This window comes from Equus przewalskii, chromosome 25, assembly GCF_037783145.1.
Source record: "Equus przewalskii isolate Varuska chromosome 25, EquPr2, whole genome shotgun sequence".
NCBI classification, from domain to species: Eukaryota; Metazoa; Chordata; class Mammalia; order Perissodactyla; family Equidae; genus Equus; species Equus przewalskii.
Window position 1 is genome coordinate 3,535,265 of NC_091855.1, and position 20,980 is coordinate 3,556,244.

General features: G+C 44.7%; 1 long non-coding RNA gene across 1 annotated transcript; it reads right to left on the reverse strand.

Moving 5' to 3' along the window:
• Positions 1-2,231: 2,231 nt before the first annotated feature.
• LOC139079288 (uncharacterized) lies at positions 2,232-5,264 on the reverse strand. The gene is made up of 4 exons (XR_011532778.1): positions 5,155-5,264; positions 3,833-4,949; positions 3,206-3,325; positions 2,232-2,814 (listed from the first exon to the last, which is right to left on the reverse strand). It is a non-coding gene; the product is annotated as an uncharacterized lncRNA (long non-coding RNA).
• Between the last annotated feature and the right edge of the window lie 15,716 nt (positions 5,265-20,980).

A 20,980-nucleotide genomic window follows, 5' to 3' on the forward strand; every position in this document is an offset into this window, starting at 1 on the left:
TTTCATATTTATGAACAATTCTGTGCCTGGGTGTGTACTGTTTTTGCGGTTGAGGTGTTTGTGTTTGTTCACATACTGGAGTGTTGAGGAGGCCTGGGCCTCTATCCCTCCAAACCTTAAGAAGATGCTGACAGCATCATTGAGCACGTGCCTGTCACGGTGACTGGCCACTTCCTGCTCCTGCAGCATCTGACCACTGCATTTCCATAGCCAGAAGCTGCACCAACCCCTGGGGATGGCAGTGGATGCATTTTGCCAACTTCATAACTCACCCAAACCTCCTGGGTTCAGCGTTTCCACCTAGAACTAGAAACTTCAGATGTTCAAGTCAATCTACTCTTAAAATAAAAATGTCATGTTTCTAAGAAAAAGAGCTCAGAAAAGCCCTCTCAAACGGTTTCCAAAGGCATCAAAGGGTTGGTGGCACACAGCATTAATGACTTAAGTAGAAAGGAATAGTGGCACAAACATCTTCCTTAGATTACTTAGGTTTGAAACTGGAAAAGTACTGGGCAAAAAAGGGTTTACGTTTTCTTATACTTGGGGCTTGGAAAATAATTGTGAGCTACCCAAGGAATATAATCTGACATTCAAACCCGTTCAGAAACCTCAAAGTCTGATAGGCTCCATTGCTCACCTTTCTCCATAAATCATTTACACAGCTTTAAAAAGATCTTGGCATTTCTATCACAAAGATTTATTGTTTGTTTAATTGTTTTTATCCTAGAAAGAGATTGGTTATGTTGAAATTTTGGAAATTTAAAGTACATGAGGTTTTTTTTCTTCCTGAGTCAAAATCTTTGCAATGAAATACCTCGTGTGCTTTCTTCATTCTGCTACAGATTGAAATTTTATTTTCTGAGACAGGAATTGATAGCATTAAATGAAACATAGCCGAGACAATTTACATTTTATAAAGCAATGGATCTGTTTACCGGTGCAGTGGCCAGCGGCTGTGAAATTGGTGACTGGCTTACGAAGGGAGGCCAAACGGCGCTCGAGAGTGACTAGAAACAAGCCCAGAGGGAAGAACTCCAGAAGACGAGCCAGACAGTTCCACCTTCTGAGCACTTGTTGAAAAGAAAGTCCTGGAAACTAATACTTTAGTGTCTAAAGGAAGCTGCTGGGTTTTTTTTTCCTTTCCTTTGTCTGTTGTAAATAAATTATTCCAAAGCCACATTTGTCCAAAGAGAAGGAGATTTTAAGTGTCTATATTTGCATGTGTGGGTTGTGGGGAACTAAACAAGAGGAATCCCGATGTAGAAGAACTTTCTCTGGCAGACAAGCTCCTGACATCTTTTGAGCACTTTTGATTTTATTTTAACTGAGGTATAATTGACATATAACATTGTGTATGTTTAATGTGTGCGACGTGTTGATTTGTTACATTTATATATTGCAATATGATTATCATCAGAGTGTTAGCTAACACCTCCATCACATAATGATCATTTCTTTTTTGTGGTGAGAACATTTAAAATCTAGTCTCTTAGCAACTTTGAAGTATATAATACGGTGTTGTTGACTATAATCACTATGCTGTGCATTAGATCTCCAGAAGTTACTCATCTTCTAGTTGCAAGTTTGTACCCTTTGGCCAACACCTTCCCAATCCCTTCCCCCCCGCCCTCCAACCGCTGGCAACTACCATTCTACTCTCTGTTGCTATGAGTTTGGCTTTTTTAGATTTCACATATAAGTGAGATCATACAGTATTTGTCTTTCTCTGTCTGACTTGCCCTCAAGATCCATCCATGTTGTCACAAATGGCAGGATTTCCTCCTTTCTCCTGGCTGAATAACATTCCATTGTATATATGTACCACATCTTTATCCATTCACCCTTTGATGGACACTTACGTTGTTTCTACATGAGCACTTTGAAAATGTATTTAAAACAAGTTCTGGAATTTAATAATAAACACTTTAACCTTACTTCTGCCCTTCAGAGACACTACATGGGAGGGTAGTTCCTAAAACTTGGAGGCAGAGGGTGAGAGAAGAAGAAATTCTAGAAAGGTCCAAGTAAAATAGAAATGACTTATTTAAAATGAAAATGTAAAACATAGTTACATTTAAAACAACTCCAAGTTGTCAGAGAATATATGGAGCCTCAGGAACTCTTACTGCTGGTGGAACAGTTGGTCAGTTTCTTAGAAAGTTGAAAATTCACTTGTCCTATGACCGAGCAATACCATTCCCAGGTATTTACCTAAGAGAAATGACAATGTGTCAATATTCATAGCAACTTTATTCGTAATAGTAAAAAATGGGAAACAACCCAAAATGTTCATCAATAGGTGAATGGGTTTTTAAAAAGGTTTTATATTCCTTCAATGGAATACTGCTGAGCAATAGAAAGGAATGAGTAACTGATACATGCAACAAAATGGATGAATATCAAAAATTTTGTTGATCTAAAGAGGCCAGAACAAAGACTACATGTGGTATGTTTCCATTTAAATAAAACTCCAGAAAAAGCAAATCTAATCCTGAGCAGGTGTGACTATGGTTGTCTGGGGCTGGAGGTGGAGGTACGGTTGACTTCGAAGGGGCACAAAGGAGTCTGGAAAGTTTCTACATCTTGATTCAGGTGGTAGATATACGAGTATAGACAATTATCGAAATTCAGTAGGGCCCGGTCCCGTGGCCGAGTGGTTAAGTTCTTGCGCTCCACTTCAGTGGCCCAGGGTTTCGTCGTTTTGGATCCTGGGCGTGGACATGGCACCTCGCATCAGGCCTTGCTCAGGTGGTGTCCCACATGCCACAACTAGAGGGACCCACAATTAGAATATGTGACTATGTACTCGGGCGACTTGGACAGAAAAAGCAAAAAAAAAAAAAAAAAAAAAGGAGATTAGCAACAGTTGTTAGCTCAGGTGCCAATCTTTAAAAAAAAAAACCCCAGTAAACTGATAAAGTGTGTCTATTTTATTATATGTAAATTGTGCCTCAATAAAATTGATTTTAAACATATAGTTACGGGAATTAACAAAGTGATGACAGTGTGGTTCAGAACCACTTTACTGTGTTGCAAATAATTATGGCAAGAAGTAAAAACACTTCAGGGTGGTTTTAAGATGTGCTAATACAAGGCTAATTGCTCTGTCATCTGTGAGTGAGCTGTTAGACACTTCAAATCCCGGGAAGGGAACCCCCTCCATGTTTCAGGTGAATCATGCACGTGCGCGCGCACACACACTCACACACACTGAGATGGTCAAGGGAGAAGATGAAAGTGAGAAACGCCTTGGCCTCATTTCTATGTTTTATTTCAACAGCCTTGTTGAGCCGACATCTATTGGTTCTGCCAGGTACAGGGTGTTCTAGGAAGAAAACACAGTTCTTGACTGCCAAGGGCAAACAGTCCAGCAAAAGATGCGGGGTTTTAACCAGGACTCAGCACAGTGGGATTAGTTAATAATAATGACAACAATAACAACTGCTGTTTATTGAGTGTGTTCACCCTGTGGCAGGCACTGAGCGCCGTGATCAATGTGTTATCTCATTTAATCTTCACAACGGCTTTACGACATGGCTGCTGTTAGCTCCCTATTTTATAGAAGACACACAGAGGCTCAGAGACGTTAAGTAACCTACCCAAGATTACACAGTTAATGAGTAGTAAATGGCAGAGTTGAAGTCTGCTCATCACCATTACATTGTTGTCCCAGCTGTAGAATATGTGTAACACTAATGAAGGGCGTTTATTTGACATGAAGTTTCAAAAAGCATTACAGTCTGCCCAACCTGATCAGTTCCCCCATCAAATTCCAAGCTGGCCAGAGAAGCACAGGTTTCTTCCCAAATAGACACTGAGACACTATTGTTACCTCTGTCTGGGTTCTCTCAGAGATTGTCTTTCTGGACGACAGGCTGGCCTGTCTGTAATTCCTCACGCTGACTTCTTCCACCAGGGCGCCTGCAGAGCTGAGCAATGTTCTTGGGTTTGTCTCTCTCATCTTGTCACTGATTAGCCCTAACTCTTCCTGGCAAGGCTCCTGCCAGGCTATTTCAGGAAACAAAAATTCATTATACACATCCTTATTGATTTTCCCTCTCCTTTGCTTATTGCTGAAATGCTTTTCCCTCTCCTCTTGAAGAAACAGCACTGCAATTACTGGAAGCTCTGTGGTCCCCGGTAGCCTGCCCCCAGGACCAGAGGGCCCTGCTCTTGCTCCTGAGAGGTGGGGGGAGGGGGTGTCTCTGCTCTGTGACTGTGGTGGGGGGGGGGGGCGGGGAGCTGCTTGATGGCTTCATTCCAAAGTGGCTCCTTAGATAAACATCAGAATGTTTCCAGGGGTGGCCTGAATTCACTCGTTTCCACAAGTTCCTTCTTCAGTAGTTTTGGGTGTAAATGCAGCAATGAATATCCCAGGAAAACCACTCAGCTTTGCTTGCTAGCTCAGGAATGCGTGACTTACCATTGGGGTCAGGCAAGAAACTAATTTTTATCACATAAAAATGTTAATTGGAAATACTCTTATTGAGCACCTACTACGTGCTATGTCCTGGGGACACATGTGAGCAAGACACCTATGGTCTGTGCTCTCATAGCTGTTATAGTCTGGTGAGAGACATCAACAACAGCAAAAACAATAATAATAATGAAGTCAAAACACAAAATAATTACAAGCTGAGATAAGTACAGTGCCAGAAAGGCAGGTGGCTGAGACAGAAAAAACAGCTAAGTCTTGTTTTAGACTCTGTGTCATGCAATCTACATTCTCCCTGATCTTGGACACACATGAAGTAGGTTGCTCCCGGTGACACAGTGGGAGCTGAGCAAGGCCAGGTCTGTCTGACTCCAAGGCCAGTGCTCTTTCCCCAGGTCTGTGTTCTAAGGCGCAGAGACACCCGCCCCTTCCCGACCCCCCGGCCCCGGGAGATGGTTGAGTTTCCAGGCGACTGTCAGCTCTTGGTTCCATGTCCCGTCTGCGAGCTCCCTGCCTGCCGGAAGAAAAGAGAAACCCAAGTCCTCCAAACAAATAAATGGTGAACTGGCCCCGGGGAGGCGCAGATGTCAGCGCCCGGCCAGGCTCGGCCGGTGAGATCCGCACGGGCGCCCGGCGGCTGGAGACAGCGCCCTGCCCGGGGCCGCCCTCCTGGATCCGGAGCGCTGCGCGCTCGGGGCGTCTGCCCCGCCTCTGCTCACCCTACGAGGCCCTCGTGTCTCCTTCCAGCGCTGCCATTTCCGCCCAGGCGCCAGCGTCAGCGCCGCCGGCCTGGAAGAGCTCGGCGAGCGGGTGGGCGCGCGGGGGAGGGCTGCGGGCGGGCCCCTGGGAGAGTCGGGGGAGGGCTGCGGGCGCGCGGGGGAGGGCTGCGGGCGCGCGGGGGAGGGCTGCGGGCGGGCCCCTGGGAGAGCCGGGGGAGGGCTGCGGGCGCGCGGGGGACGGCTGCGGCCGGGCCCCTGGGAGAACGGGGGCGGGGGGAAGGCTGAGAACGGGCCCCTGGGAGAGCCGGAGGGCGCGCGGGGGAGGGCGCCAGGCTCGGCGTGTCCGGGAGAGGAGGAGGCCCGGGCAGCGCGCGCTCGGAGGCCAGAACGCCCGGGGCTGGAGGGCGCGTCCCGCTGGCCCCGCCGGCCGCTGGCGCCTCCCGTGTAGACGGCCTTTCGCCACGGGCATTCCGCGGGTTAAGGTCCTGGGTGCAAGGCAGACGCCAACCCTCACTCCCCACGGCCACAACAAGCCCGCTTCAAGCCCAGGGGAAATCTGGACTCCGTTCCAAGCGGGCTTGGTCACCGCAGTGCTTTCAGTACTTTCACGTTCAACCCCAGTGAATCCAGGATAACTACCGCCACCCCTTTCCCCTCAGGGGCCCCAAGAGCCCTGGTCTCACAGGATGGCAGGGGGGGGGGGGGGAGAGGTGGAGGGGTGAGAGCGTGCTCTGGCCTTTGGCTGGCATTTACCGGGTGCAGATCCTCTTGTCCGGTTTTGTTGACGGGCTTCTGTCCCATAAGTGACTCCTGAGATGCTCACACCTCTCATTTGCTGTTGGCCAAGAGACTCTCACAGGTCCCTTGACTGTTATAGCTGTTATTATATACGCATATATTATATACAGATACATGACATACATACATACAGATCACTTGACTCTTACAATAGTAACTATTAGTATCTAATTTTGGAGTTGTGGAAGAGCAGTGTGGACTTGTAAATCCATTGCCTGTCCAGTCTGTTTTGGGGACTCTCTTCCCCCATCCTTTGCCTGGCCAACTCTTGCTCATTCCTTAGGCTCCGGCTAAAATGTTATATCTCCCTCAATCTGGGTTGGTGGCTGCCTTCTGTGAACTGCGTACTTTCCTTTCATGATGTTTGTCAGAGTCTGTAAACATCTGGCACACATTGTCATTCTCTGTGTAAGGTCGGTCTCTCCTCACACGTCCACCCGCCTCCATCGTAAACCTCATAAAGGCAGGGATTTTTGATTTGTATTGTTTTTTGCTCCTGAATTCTCAGCACCTTGACAAATGCTTGGTATGTAGAAGGCACACACACACACACACACACACACACACACACACGCAAAAGAAAAGAAAAAGGATAAAACTGGCCCAAGATCCTGTGGCTAATTAGTAGAATGGCAGCGCTTTGACCCGAGCCTCTGGTGGCTGCTAACAGGGCTCTTTCCAATACACCATGCCAAGTGGGGTTGCCTTTGACAAGGTGTTAAAAATCTGGCTAATGCCTTTCAGATTCTAAAGCCCTGTTTTTCTTTCTTTCTTTTTTTTTTTTTGAGGAAGATTAGCCCTGAGCTAACTACTACCAGTCCTCCTCTTTTTGCTGAGGAAGCCTGGCCCTGAGCTAACATCCGTGCCCATCTTCCTCTACTTTATATGTGGGATGTCTACCACAGCATGGCATGCCAAGCGGTGCCATGTCCGCACCCGGGATCTGAACTGGCGAACCCCAGGCCGTTGAGAAGCGGAACGTGTGCACTGAACTGCTGAGCCACCGGGCCAGCCCTAAAGCCCTGTTTTTAATTAAGCAATGACAGAGTGTACGATTGAGGTACGAAAGGGGGTGCCCAGTGAAAAGTGGCCTGGACTGCTTGGATTTCACTCCTGGGTCACAGTGCTCCCAAGAAATCCTTGATGTAGGACCCGCTGTGCTCATGTCTGAGAGCCAAAAGCATCAGGAGGGAGAGGCAGAGCCTCTCTCTGCTGACCTTGTCGGGAGACCTGTCCTGTCTGCGCCTCTGGACAAGGGCTCTCAGAGTCTCTCTGGAAGGGCTAAAGTCAGAGGCGACTGGGCAGGGCCGATTCCAGACGAGAGATTGGCCTGAGTCTCTGATTGTGGGGTTGCTACCTTGAGCCCTGCTTGACCCAATGGAATGTTGAGACCATGGTGGAGGGGGGACGTGCCACTGGTAAAAATGTGACCTCCGTCCCCTCATCTGCTTATCGTCCTGGTCGTTGGGATGGGCCTCTCCCTGGGGTTTGGTGGAGATGTGCATGGACATCTAGATGGGCTGGGAAGGGCAGAAAGTAACTTGTTTTCCTCACTAAATGAGGCTTATTCCCTCTTCCAGGCTTGATCTGTGAGGGGATTTGTCACCGGCTTCCTAAGAAGGCGACTGGGGCAGAGTTGGTTTGCTTGAAGCTAACTTGGGTCATGTAGCTTAAATCTGATCCACTCTAATGCAGGCTGTGGAGCCTGAGCATCCTGGCGCTGAATTCAGGCCTGGGGCAAAGCAATTAAGCAGCAAGATCAAGAACTTTAGCTACTAGGGCATTTGAACTTCATCAGGCCATGCTACTGACCTGCAACCCCGCATTTACTTCCTTTGTCCCGCTGTCACTGCTGCACAGCAACATGCCCACAGTAGTGCTGAGAACAGGAAAGGCTGATGTTTAATTGTTATCACACTCCCCCAACAGCTGTAGGTCTCTCTCAAGCTTTAACTGCTGACACTCCAGTTAACTCCTAATTATTAGCTGTTACAACTAACTCCTTATTATTTAACGTATTGGTAACGATTAGGTTCTGTCGTATTAGAGACCTGCATATAGTAGCTTAAGTACACAGTGGCTTAAATTCTTTCACTTAAAAGAAGTTTGGAAGAAAGCAGCCAGGGTTTGTATGGCAGCTTCATGAAATCATTAGAGAGCCAGGCTCCTCTCTCTTCAGCACATGGTTTTTACTCCCAAGGTCTTCTTAGAAGAAGGCTGCTGAAGCTCTAGCCATCATGTCTGTACCCCAGACAACAGAAAGGGGGCGGGAGGGGGAGAATAAAGGGCTCTTTTCCCAGCAGCATCAGACAGGCTTCTTGGAAATCCCATATGGTATTGCCAATCACATCTCGCTGAGCAGAATGTAGTCACGTGGCTGCAGGTAACAGCAGCCTTTCAGTTGTGGGTTTCTGGACCAAATAAAATCAAGGTTCTGGATTAAAGACTAAGGAAAAAGAGGAGGGTGGATACTGGGAGACAAGTAATGGTTTCTGCCACACAGCACTTGGGTTTCTTGGGGCTCTTTGTTTTTCTGTCTTCCTGATACTGGGACTTTGCAAGGAGAAAAGGAAATAGAAAAAAATGAAGGTTAGACTAATGTGCTTTGTTACTTGCTGTCAGATCTGATTTCAAAAACATTGTTGGAGGGTGACATCAGCAAAATGGTGGAGTGAGAAGTTTTCTTTGTCCTTCCCCCTTTGAACTACAACTATTAGACATTCATTGATCAACAGAGGATACTCACACAGCACCTCAGGATGCTTGAGAGACCCGCGCTGCTATACATCGGAAGGTGGATGGAGTACCCCTGGGAAGGAGGTGGAGATAAGTAAAAACTCTGCAGGCCCCCGGAGAGCCTAATACTTGCAAGCCACTCTCTCTTGGCTGGCATGGTCATAGCACTGCCATGGCCCCAAGGGTAGGCGTGCACATCAGCGGTGTGACTGTGGAAATGGGTGACTATAGCCCTAAGCCCCTTGTGATTGCTCCTTAGTCCAGTGGGAAAATCCATGGTCCCACAGCGGCCACAGGGAAAGTCTCTGGTCGGCCCTAGTGGAGAGGCCCTGCCCACCAAACGCAAAGGCTGGGAGGCCCTGGGGCAGAAGTGGCTCGGCCGGGTGAGCTACCTGCTGGCTGCATTAAACACACACAGCCCTGCTGTGGCCCCGAGGGGGCAAGTGAGATCCAGCGGGACTGTGCAAGTGGGCTGTGATAGTCTGGAGCCCCAGTGTGACTGCTCCTTGGTCTAGAGGGAAAATCCACCGTCCCATAGTGATCACAGGGAGAGCCTCTGGTCAGCCCTAGTGGAGAGGCCCTGCCCACCAAGCACAAAGGTTGGGTGACCTAAAAGCAGAAGTGCGCGGCTGGGTGAGCTAACCACTGGCTGCATTCGATGCCCATAGCTCTGTTGTGGCCCACAGTAGGCAAGTGAGATCCTGCGGGAGCAGATGGTGGCAGAGCTGTGAGTCTAGGGGAATCAGCTCCTGGCTGCTGCAAAAGCCCATAACACAGCTGCAGACCCTAAGGAGGGAGCGTGTCTAGGTGGGTCTGTGAGAGCAGGCACCAGCAACCCGAAGGCCCCATGTGATTGTTCCCAGAGCTGACGGGAGACCTCACAGGGCCACTATGATCCTGAGCAGGGGCTCAGGCTTGGTCAGTAGCAGCTGATGGGGATCCTAGTTGAAGCAGATTCCACAGCTGCTGCCTCCTCTCCCCCAGTGACAGCAAGTGGAAGCAGTAACCAAACTCTATCTCTATGAGGAGGCACAAATCCATCCCAGCAAGCACTATGAAAAAATATATTAAATCTCCAGAACAGAAGGAAAATGACAAATGCCCAGAAAACAATCCTAAAAACACAGAAATCTATAACCTAAATGACAAAGAATTCAAAATAGCTATCATTAAAAAACTCAATGAGTTAAAAGAGAATACAGACAGAAAACTCAATGAGTTCAGGGGCTATGTCACAAAAGAGCTTGATACTATAAAGAAGAACCCATCAGAATTGTTGGAGATGAAAAACACAACGGAGGAGATTAAGAAAAATCTAGTTTCCCTGAACAGTAGGGCTGATAATGTGGAGGACAGAATTAGCAATTTGGAGGACAGGAATATAGAAATGCTTCAAATAGAGGAGGAGAGAGAACTAAGACTAAAAAGAAATGAAGAAACTCTCCAAGAAATATCCGACTCAATTAGGAAATGCAACATAAGGATTATAGGTATCCCAGAGGGAGAAGAGAAGGAGAATGGGACAGAAAGCTTGTTCAGAGAAATAATAGCTGAGAACTTCTCAAACCTGGGGAGAGAGCTGGAAACCCATGTGACAGAAGCTAATAGATCTCCAAATTTTATCAACATAAAAAGACAACCCCAAGGCATATAGTAGTGAAGCTTGCAGAAGTCAACTACAGAGAGAAAATATTAAGAACAGCAAGGCAGAAGAAAATAACCTGCCAAGGAACCCCCATCAGGCTGTCAGCAGATACCTTACAGGCTGGGAGAGAGTGGAATGATATATTCAAAACTCTGAAAGACAAAAACTTGCAGCCAAGTATTCCTGGCTCTGTCCAGCAAAAACATCCTTCAAATATGATGGAGACATAAAAGCTTTCCCAGATAAATAAAAGCTAAGGGAGATCATCACCACAAGACCCCCTCCCCCCACAAGATGCTCAGGAAGGCGCTTATACCTGAAAAAAGAAAAAAGAAAAAGGAAAGGGATTACAAAACCCTGAGAGAAGAAGATAAGTTGAAAGACAAAATCAGAGAATTGCAGCTCTCCATCAGAACAGGTTAGCAAATGCTTAAGTATAACATTAAAGATAAAAGGAAGGGAAACACCAAGAATAAATATAATCTTGTCATTTTAACCACAAACTCACAACACAGGAAGATAAAAAAAGATCTGACAATAGCAACCTAGAAGGGGAAGAGGAAAGGAATGGAACTGGCTTGGTCTAAGGAAATAACAGGCTATCAGAAAATGGACTACCTCATCTATGAGATGTTTCATACAAACCACATGGTAACTACTAAACAAATAACTAGAACAGAGACACAAATTACAAATAAGAAGAAAACCCACATAGAAAACTACCTACCTGAGTTGGTAGTCTGAAATTCATGGGACGAGAAACAAAGGAAAGGCAGGAGAACTGGAAAACGGGTGACAAAACGGCAGCATTAGGCCCCCACATTTCAATAATCACTCTAAATATAAATAGATTGAACTCTCCAATCAAAAGACACAGAGAGTCGGGGCTGGCCCTGTGGCCGAGTGGTTAAGTTCACGCGCTCCGCTGCAGGTGGCCCAGTGTTTCATTGGTTCGAATCCTGGGCGCGGACATGGCATTGCTCATCAAACCACGCTGAGGCAGCGTCCCACATGCCACAACTAGAAGGACCCACAACGAAGAATATACAACTATGTACTGGGGGGCTTTGGGGAGAAAAAGGAAAAAAATAAAATCTTTAAAAAGAAAAAAAAGACACAGAGTGGCGGATGGATTAAAGAACAGGACCCAACTATATGCTACCTCCAGGAATCACACCTCAGCCCCAAAGACAAACACAGACTCAGATTGAAGGGATGGAAGACAATCCTGCAAGCTAATAGTTTACATAAGAAAGCAGGTGTGGCCATACTTATATCAGACAAAGTAGACTTCAAGGCAAAACAGGTAAAGAGAGACAAAGAGGGGCGGCTTATAGTGATAAAAGGGACACTCCATCAAGAAGACGTAACACTTATAAATATATACGTGCCCAACCCAGGAGCACCAAAGTATGTAAAGAAACTACTAACAAAGCTAAAAGGAGATATCAACAACAATACGATAATAGTAGGGGACCTCAACACCCGACTAACACCAATGGATAGGTCATCCAGACAGAAAGTCAACAAGGAAATTGTAGATTTAAATGAAAAACTAGATCAGATGGACTTAATAGATATATAGAACACTCCATCCAAAAACAGCAGGTTACACATTCTTCTCAAGTGTGTGTGGAACATTCTCAAAGATAGACCATATGTTGGGAAACAAAACAAGCCTCAACAAATTGAAGAGGATTGAAATAATATCAGGCATCTTTTCTGACCATAATGCTGTGAAACTAGAAATTAATTACAAGAATAAAGCTGGGAAAGGGACAAAGATGTGGAGATTAAACAGCATGTTACTGAAGGACCAGTGGATCATTGAAGAAATTAAAGGAGAAGTCAAATATTATCTGGAGATAAGTGAAAATGAAAACATGCCATACCAACTCATTTGGGTTACAGCAAAAGTGGTCCTAAGAGGGAAATTCATCACAACACAGGCTCACCTCAATAAAAAAGAAAAATCTCAGATAAGCAATCTCAAACTACACCTAACAGAATTAGAAAAAGAAGAACAAACCAAGCCCAAAGTCAGTGGAAAGAGGGAAATAATAAAAATTAGAGCATAAATAAATGAAATTGAAACAAAAAAGACAGTAGCAAGGATCAATGAAACAAAGAGCTAATTCTTTGAGAAAATAAACAAAATTGATGGACCCTTAGCCCGGCTAACCAAGAAAAAAAGAGAGAAGATTCAAATAAATAAAATTAGAAATGAAAGAGGAGAAATCACAATGGATACCACAGAAATACAAGAGATTATAAGAGAATATTATGAAAAACTGTACGCCAACAAATTGGGCAACTTAGAAGACACGGATAAATTCTTAGGCTCCTACAACCTCCCAAAACTGAATCAGGAAGAAATAGAGAATCTGAATAGACCAATCACAAGTAAAGAGATTGAAACAGTAATCAAAAACCTCCCCAAAAGTAAAAGTTCACAGATGGCTTCTCTGGAGAATTCTACCAAACATTCAAGGAAGATTTAATACCTATCCTTCTCAAACTATTCCAGAAAATTGAGGAAGATGGAGCACTTCCTAACACATTCTATGAAGCCAACATCACCCTGATCCCAAAACCAGAAAAGGGCAACACAAAGAAGGAAAACTACAGGCCAATATCACTGATGAACATAGATGCAAAAATCCTCAACAAAATATTGCAAACTGAATACAGCAATACATTAAAAAAAATCATACCAGGGACACAGGGATGGGTCAACATCTGCATGTCAATCCATGTGATACAGCACATTAACAAAATGAGGAAGAAAAACCACATGATCATCTCAACAGATGCAGAGAAAGCATCTGACAAGATCCAACATCGATTTATGATAAAAATGCTTAATAAAATGAGTATAGAAGGAAAGAACCTCAACATAATAAAGGCCATATATGACAAACCCACAGCCAACATCAAATGGGGAAAAACTGAAAGCCATCCCTCTGAGAACAGGAACAAGACAAGGGTGCCCACTCTCACCACTCTTATTCAACATAGTACTGGAGGTTTTGGCCAGAGCAATTAGGCAAGAGAAAGGAATAAAAGGAATCCAAATAGGCAATGAAGAAGTTAAACTCTTGCTGTTTGCTGATGACATGATCTTATATAGAGAAAAACCCTAAAAAATCCATTGGAACGCTACTAGAAGCAAGAGCTACAGCAAGGTAGCAGGTACAAAGTCAACTTACGTAAGTCAGTAGCATTTCTATATTCTAATATCGAACTAACAGAAAGAGAACTCAACAACACAATCCCATTCACAATTACAAAAAAAAAAAAGAATAAAATATCTTGGAATAAATTTAACCAAGGAAGTGAAAGACCGCTACAATGAAAACTACAGGACTTTCTTGAAAGAAATTGATGACGACATAAAGAGGTGGAAAGACATTCCATGCACATGGATTGGAAGAATAAACATAGTTAAAATGTCCATACTACCTAAAGCAATCTACAGATTCAATGCAATCCCAATGAGAATCCCAATGACATTCTTCACAGAAATAGAACAAAGAATCTTAAAATTCATATGTGGCAACAAAAGACTCCAAGTTGCTGACACAATCCTTAGAAAAAAGAACCAAGCTGGAGGCATGACAATCCCTGACTTCAAAATACACTACAAAGCTATCCTAATCAAAACAGCATGGTACTGGTACAAAAACAGGTGCACAGATCAATGGAACAGAATTGAACGCCCAGAAATAAAACCACACATCTATGGACAGCTAATCTTCGACAAAGGAGCTGAGAACATACAATGGAGAAAAGAAAGTCTCTTCAACAAATGGTGTTCGGAAAACTGGATAGCCACATGTAAAAGAATGAAAATCAACCATTCTTTTACACCAATCACAAAAATAAATTCAAAATGGATCAAAAACTTAAAGGTAAGACCTGAAATCATAAGACTCCTGGAAGAAAATATAGGCAGTACACTCTTTGGCATCAGTCTTAAAAGGATCTTTTCGGACACCATGTCTTCTCAGACAAGAGAAACAATAGAAAGAATAAACAAATGGGACTTCATCAGATTAAAGAGCTTCTACAAGCCAAGGGAAAACAGGATTGAAACAAAAATGCAACCCATCAATTGGGAAAAAAATTTGCAAATTGTGTATCCGACAAAGGGTTAATCTCCATAATATATAAAGAACTCACACAACTCAGCAACAAAAAATCAAACAACCCAATCAAAAAATGAGCAGAGGATATGAGCAGACATTTCTCCAAAGAAGATATACGGATGGCCAATAGGCACATGAAAAGATGCTCAACATCACTGATTATCAGGGAAATGCAAATCAAAACTACACTAAGATATCACCTTACACCCGTTAGAATGGCTAAAATAACCCAAACAAAAAATAACAAATGTTGGAGAGGTTGTGGAGAAAAAGGAACACTCATACACTGCTGGTGGGAATGCAAACCAGTGCAGCCATTATGGAAAACAGTATGGAGATTTCTCAAAAAATTAAAAATAAAAATACCATATGACCCAGCCATCCCACTACTGTGTATCTATCCAAAGAACTTGAAATTAGCAATTCCAAGAGACCCTATGTTCATTGCAGCATTGTTCACAATAGCAAAGATGTGGAGGCAACCTAAGTGCCCACCAACCAATGACTGGGTAAAGAAGATATGGTATACATATGCAATGGAATACTACTCAGCCATAAAAAAGGATAAAATCGTCCTATTCACAGCAACATGGATGGACCTTGAGGGTATTATGTTAAGCAAAATAAGCCAGATAGAGAAAGACAATCCCTGTATAACTCCACCTATATGTGGAAGTTAAACAAGTGGACAAAGAAAACAGATTAGTGGTTGCCAGGGGAAAGGGAGGTTGGGGGGAGGGCACAAAGGGTGAAGTGATGCACCTACAACATGACTGACAAACAATAATGTACAACTGAAATTTCACAAGGTTGTAACCTATCATAACCTCAATAAAAAATAAAATAGAAAAACAAGCAAAACAAAGCGAAAAAAAGGTGACAAACTGTTATTAAATATTTTCTACATAATACAAAGTATATTTAGGATATTTCAATGAAATCTCCAAAATTAAAAAGAAAAAAATGCTGGAAAAGAGATCTGAATCCCGGCCTCTATTTGCATTAGAGTGTAGACTTCTCCACACGTTCCTGTTCCATATGTTCTTTCCCACCCACAAGCCTGGAGGCAGTATGTGCTAAGCTTGGCTGTGCCAGGCAGACAGAGAGCTCTAGGGCTGGAGAGAGAGGTAAGGGTTGGCTACACAGATCTGGGGGTCCCCAGGGTCAGATAGGGTGGAAGCCTTAGGAAGCGAGGAGTGAATATGAAAAACAAGGAGAAGGGGCCCCACAAAAAACCCAGGGCAACCCTAACATATATTCCCTCTGACTGTTTATCTCCCACTTTTACAATGTCTCTGGCCATCCATCCTCATTGGAGAGTTTCTATGACAACCCTGGGCAATGTCTGTAGTGTGTTCAAACTACCCAGCAATCAGTCATTCGGCTAGCACAAAGGATTGGTAAGAACTTCTGGCCAGACTTCAAGAGATTCTCGGAGAGCACATGCTATTTTCCTTGAAATGCCCATTTCTTCCAGGAGTAATTTCATCTCTAATCCCGCAGCTTCACACATCAACAGATTTACTTGACGGTGTCCTGAAGAAGGAAGACAGTGTTGACTTTCAAGTGAGAAGAACTAATAAGGATAATAGGTTTTATTTTGGTAAAAACGAAGGTTCCAGCATGCGTAGAGTGATACGTTCTGAAAGCTCTTCTCAGCACTCTCGCCTGCCGTCCTTCCTGCCGCCCATCACAGCTGTATGATCTTGCATGAACAGAGGTCACCGATGGCAGGGAGCTTTTTAAATAAACTGCAGGGTCTCACAGCTCCTCCAACATCCTCCTCCCTGCTCCTGCTCCTGTGCTCCCATCTCTCTTCCTGCACCACAGCACCGACTGGTGATTTGTCTGCTTCAATGTCTATTTCTCCCACTGGGCTGTAAGCTCTTGGAAAAGAAGAACTGATCCCATTTAAAGTTGACATCCTCAGCATCTAGGACAGTGCCTGGCACTTACTGAGTCCTCTTCAAATATTTGTTGAATGGATGGATGAATAAATAAAAGAAAAACTCCAAATAAAACTCTTGAAGAAACTGAAAACACTTCTATTGACAGGCCAAGATTGGCTGGCAAGTTTTCATGCATGGACTGGGTTGACATGACATAAAATTTTATTGCTTGACTTCTGACACACTCATGTTGTGTAGAATGCCAGGTATGGGTCATGAAACTTGGCCATAAAGAGAGAGAGAGAAGGAGAAAGAGAAGGAGGAAAAGCTTATGGTTTCCTAAATTCTGTGCTTCTGGAAACACAGGGATGCACTTCAAATGATGTTGTATCTTACAGAGTCATAGTGTTACCAAAAAGAAAAAACCTAAACGAATGAAACTAACAGCAAAGTGGTTTGTGGAGGAAAGGCTAAATAAAATGCATGTTTTTCTTGGAAGAGAAATGAGAATCCTTTCATCAATAGTTAACTGACGTGATCTGTAAGGTGGTGAGAAGGGGCCGTGAGTCGCTAAACTTGACTCTGGCTCCGCATCCCCTGGCCAGCCTATCTCTCGTGCTCACCTTCTATGAAACGCTTCGATTCGCCTTCGATCTTTGTTAAAGGATCCTTTCCCAGCTGACCAGCCTTGCCAGCACCGAGCCACATTTCCTCAGATGGCATCTTGGCCATCTGGGCTCTGTCTTAGTGACACTCAGCCCATCTCTCTGGGATTCTGTCATGACCTTCCCTTTGGTGGTGTCTCTCTTCAGGCCACTCAGGCCATTATCACAGTTCTTGCTTCAGATGCCAGCAGCATCCACTTAACCTTATGTCTTACTCCTAAATGAGATGAAAAGCTGGGTCTTGAAAGAGCTGGGGGCGGAGGGGTGAGAGAGACTTTCACTGCTGCCTCTGACTCCCTGAGGATCTTTCCACAGCAGCAAGCTTGCTGATCTGAAGATTCCAACTTGGGAAGCAGTGTCCTGGTCTTCTCCCCATCTTTGATTTGGCCATTTGATTTCTGGAGCCTGGGGAGCCCTGAAGACTCTGAGAGTGGGTCCTTACTTAGCTCTGTTGCAAAAGAATGATGCAGATCCTTGTGGCCAGAATGGATTGTAGCTGGGGTTGGCCAGTGCCCTAAACCCTGGGACAGTATTTGCTGTGGTGTCGTTTGGGGACAGCATACCCAGACATAATTATTAAAGATATGGATTCCTGAGCTGCCCCTCAAACCTAATCAGAACCTCTAGAGAAGGCAACTCTAGAATTTTCATACGGGAGAAGCTCAGGATCAGCAATCTGCTTGGTCAGGAGTAATGAGGCTTGTCGTGAAACTGTTTCAGCAGTAAATGCATGTTTGACTTAGAATGAATTTAACTGAGTAAAAGCCCAAACTAAAAACAACCAAATGTCCATCAACACGGGAATGAATAAACAAATTGTGGTCTGTCTTTAAAATGGACAACGATTCAGCAATAAAAAGGAATAAACTAGTGACATATGGAACAACAAGGACAAATTTCACAGACACTGTGCTGAGCAGAAAGAAGACAGACAAAAGAATACACGCTGCCTGATTATATTGATAAAAACTCCAGAAAAGACAACCTAGTCCATGGTGACAGGAAGGAGGTCAGCCGGTGCTCCGGGCTGGGATGTCGGATAGGGACTCACCGAGAGAGGGAATGGAGGGGGACTTCGGGGTGGAAATGTTTACGTTTGGAAATGACAGTGGTTGTGGTTACTCAGGCATATAAAATTGTCAAAACCCATCAAAAGTTGCACTTACAATGGGAGCATTTTATTGTGTGTAGATTATATCTCAAGCAAGTTGATTTTTACAAAGAGCAATGCTTTCTACAGATTCACACTTTACAGAAGAATAATGAAATTTCAGTTGCCCGTATCATGTCAACGTACATTACTGTGTCTGTAAAATTTGGCGTGGCTTGTGATGCTTGGGGGGATTATGGGGTGGGGGCTAAAGCTGCCCGAACACTGATCCCTGCGGCTGAAGCCCAGGTTCTAGACTTGAACATGGCTGTAGTGACTTTTGTGCTCTCTGCCGTTGAGCTGCTGACATCCCAGCTCCCTGAGGATTTTTGAACTGTCCTTGAGTGACTGCTGAGCTGCTGATGTTGGCTGGATTCAATGAGGTTGGGGGCTGAAAAAAACTGTTGTTACTTTATTCAGTTCATAAACTTCAGTATTAGTTACGAGGCCTTACTGACAAACAGCTGCAATGTATTTTTGGCCAGTTTGCATACAGTAATCTTATCTTGTTAACCGAGAGGTGGTGTTTACTTTGTCTGAGCATCATCCTATAGGTTCCAGAATGCTTGAACAACCAAGTGTCATCCCAGCCAAGCAGTCTTGTAGGAATTGGTGCTCTGTATGGCTCACCACCTTTTCCAGATCATCCTAGGGTTTCCCTTTGGGAGGACAAAGTGGATGGTATTGTGGGGACCTGAAATTGGCCACCCCAAGACAGGTCTCTTTGGCATCAGGATTATTTGAGACTGATTGCTTTTGATAAACTGGGACAGGGAAGGAGGCTCTGAGGAATGGAACTTGCCCTTTGTTAGCACACATTTACATTTGTAAGGTAAATCTCTATCTGTAAAGGTGCCTCCCTCTCTGTACCAGGAAGAAGAAAGGAGATGACCTTCTCTCTAGAAACTCTTAATCAATACCAAAGGCAAGGACTTAAATCTGCATTTTATTGTGCTTGTCTGGTAACCTCCTGTAGCTGACTTCCCTCCCCCTCCCAACGTTGGCATTTCTTTAAGGATTAAGCATCTTTCCTTAGGCTAGGAACTGATTGCTGCGCTCACCTGTGACCACCCAGCTCCAGACAATCGACTAGCCTCCTGCTACACCCACCGAGACAGCAGAGCACTACCTGCTGTGTCCATCAAGCGCTGTGCCGCCAGGGCAATCTTGTGACTATTGTGGGAGGGACATTTCAATCACATGTGAAACACCCTGTTTGGGGGTATATAACCACTCTGTGCACCCCACTTCTTGGGTGCCCTTTCTTCCTTCGGGAAGAAAGGCCCCAGGCCATGGTTCCTCATAAAGCTTTGTTTAATTTTCTCTTGCTATTCTGTCTCATGTGAATTTAATTCGTTCTCCGGCCAGATGAACCCATCTTTGGGAAGAGGAAATGTCTTCCTCCCCTACAGTATCATAATGACATCAGCTAACACTTACTGCGTGCTTAATTACTGTGTGTCAGGCTGAGCACTGGGTAGTCATCAGCTCATTTAATCCTCACACTATCCAAATGAAGATGAATCTGAGATTTAGAGAGATTAGGGGACTTTCCAGAATGTTCACGCTGCTTTAGTGCCAGAGCTAGACTTCAAGCCACACGCAACTCTAGAGACTTGGACCTCAGCCACGCTTTCACACTAGAATCACCTGGGAAGCTTTTAACACTCCTGATGTCTAGGCTCTACCCCAGAACAATTAAATCAGAATCTCTGGTGGGGTGACCCGGGGATCAGTACTTTTTAAAGCTCCTGGTGGTTCTAATGTGCAGCTAAGGCTGGAAACCACCCTCCAACTTTTGGGCCCTTCGCCACAATGTTATAATGAAAGATGGTGAGCATAGTGCACCAGGCTCACCCTGACACTGACTGATGTGCTTCTTTTCACGTCCTTATACTAATTATTGATGAGGATTTTTAGGCTGCTTAATTTTAAAATGGCTTATGATGAGGATTTTTAGGCTGGTTAGTTTTAAAACTACAGATGAGATTCAGGCTCCAAGGAGTGGAATTTGTTTGCCCCTTTGTTGGGAAACATTTACATTTCTAAGGGAAACCTCTATCTGTGAAGATGCCTCCCTCTCTGTGCCAGGAAGGGGGGGGATGGTCTTATCTCTAGAGGCTCTTGGTCAATGCCAGAGGCAAGAACTTAAGTTGGTTGCTGTCTGGCAATCTCATGTAACTGGTTTAGGGTGGTGGTGTCTAACCTTTCTAACCTTTACTTAATCCGATTTGATTCTTGTCTAAAAGTCATGGGATCACCCAATGACCAGACCCCACCCGCACTGATACCATTTTAACTTTTTTTCATGTTCTTTCCTTTGTCTTGTAAAGAGATGAATCATATACCTATGCCTTATAAAATTAGCCCTAACCCTCAACTCGGGGCAGCAGCAGGAGCTCTGACTGCCCGTGGGTCCTGTCCCCAAGCACCAGCTCTGCCTGCCCATGGGTCCTGTCCCCATGCCAGCGGGGGCAGCAGCAGTGGCTCTGCCTGCCCGTGGGCTCTGTCCCCATGCCAGTGAGGGCAGCAGAAGCGGCAGCAGCAGAAGCTCTGACTGCCCATGGGTCCTGTCCCCATGCTATTCCACACTATTCTACTCTCTAAATAAAAGAGCACTACTGCCAGATCTTGAGAGTCTAAGAAATCTTTCTTTCGACTCCTCGGCTCACCGACCCCGCATCAATTATGACCCTACTTCCTCTCATCTTGTGATTTAACATTGGTTCACAGGAATAGACTTTTAGGGAGAGCTTGTTGTGTAAGAGAATATAATGGATGTCTTCAAAGGACCT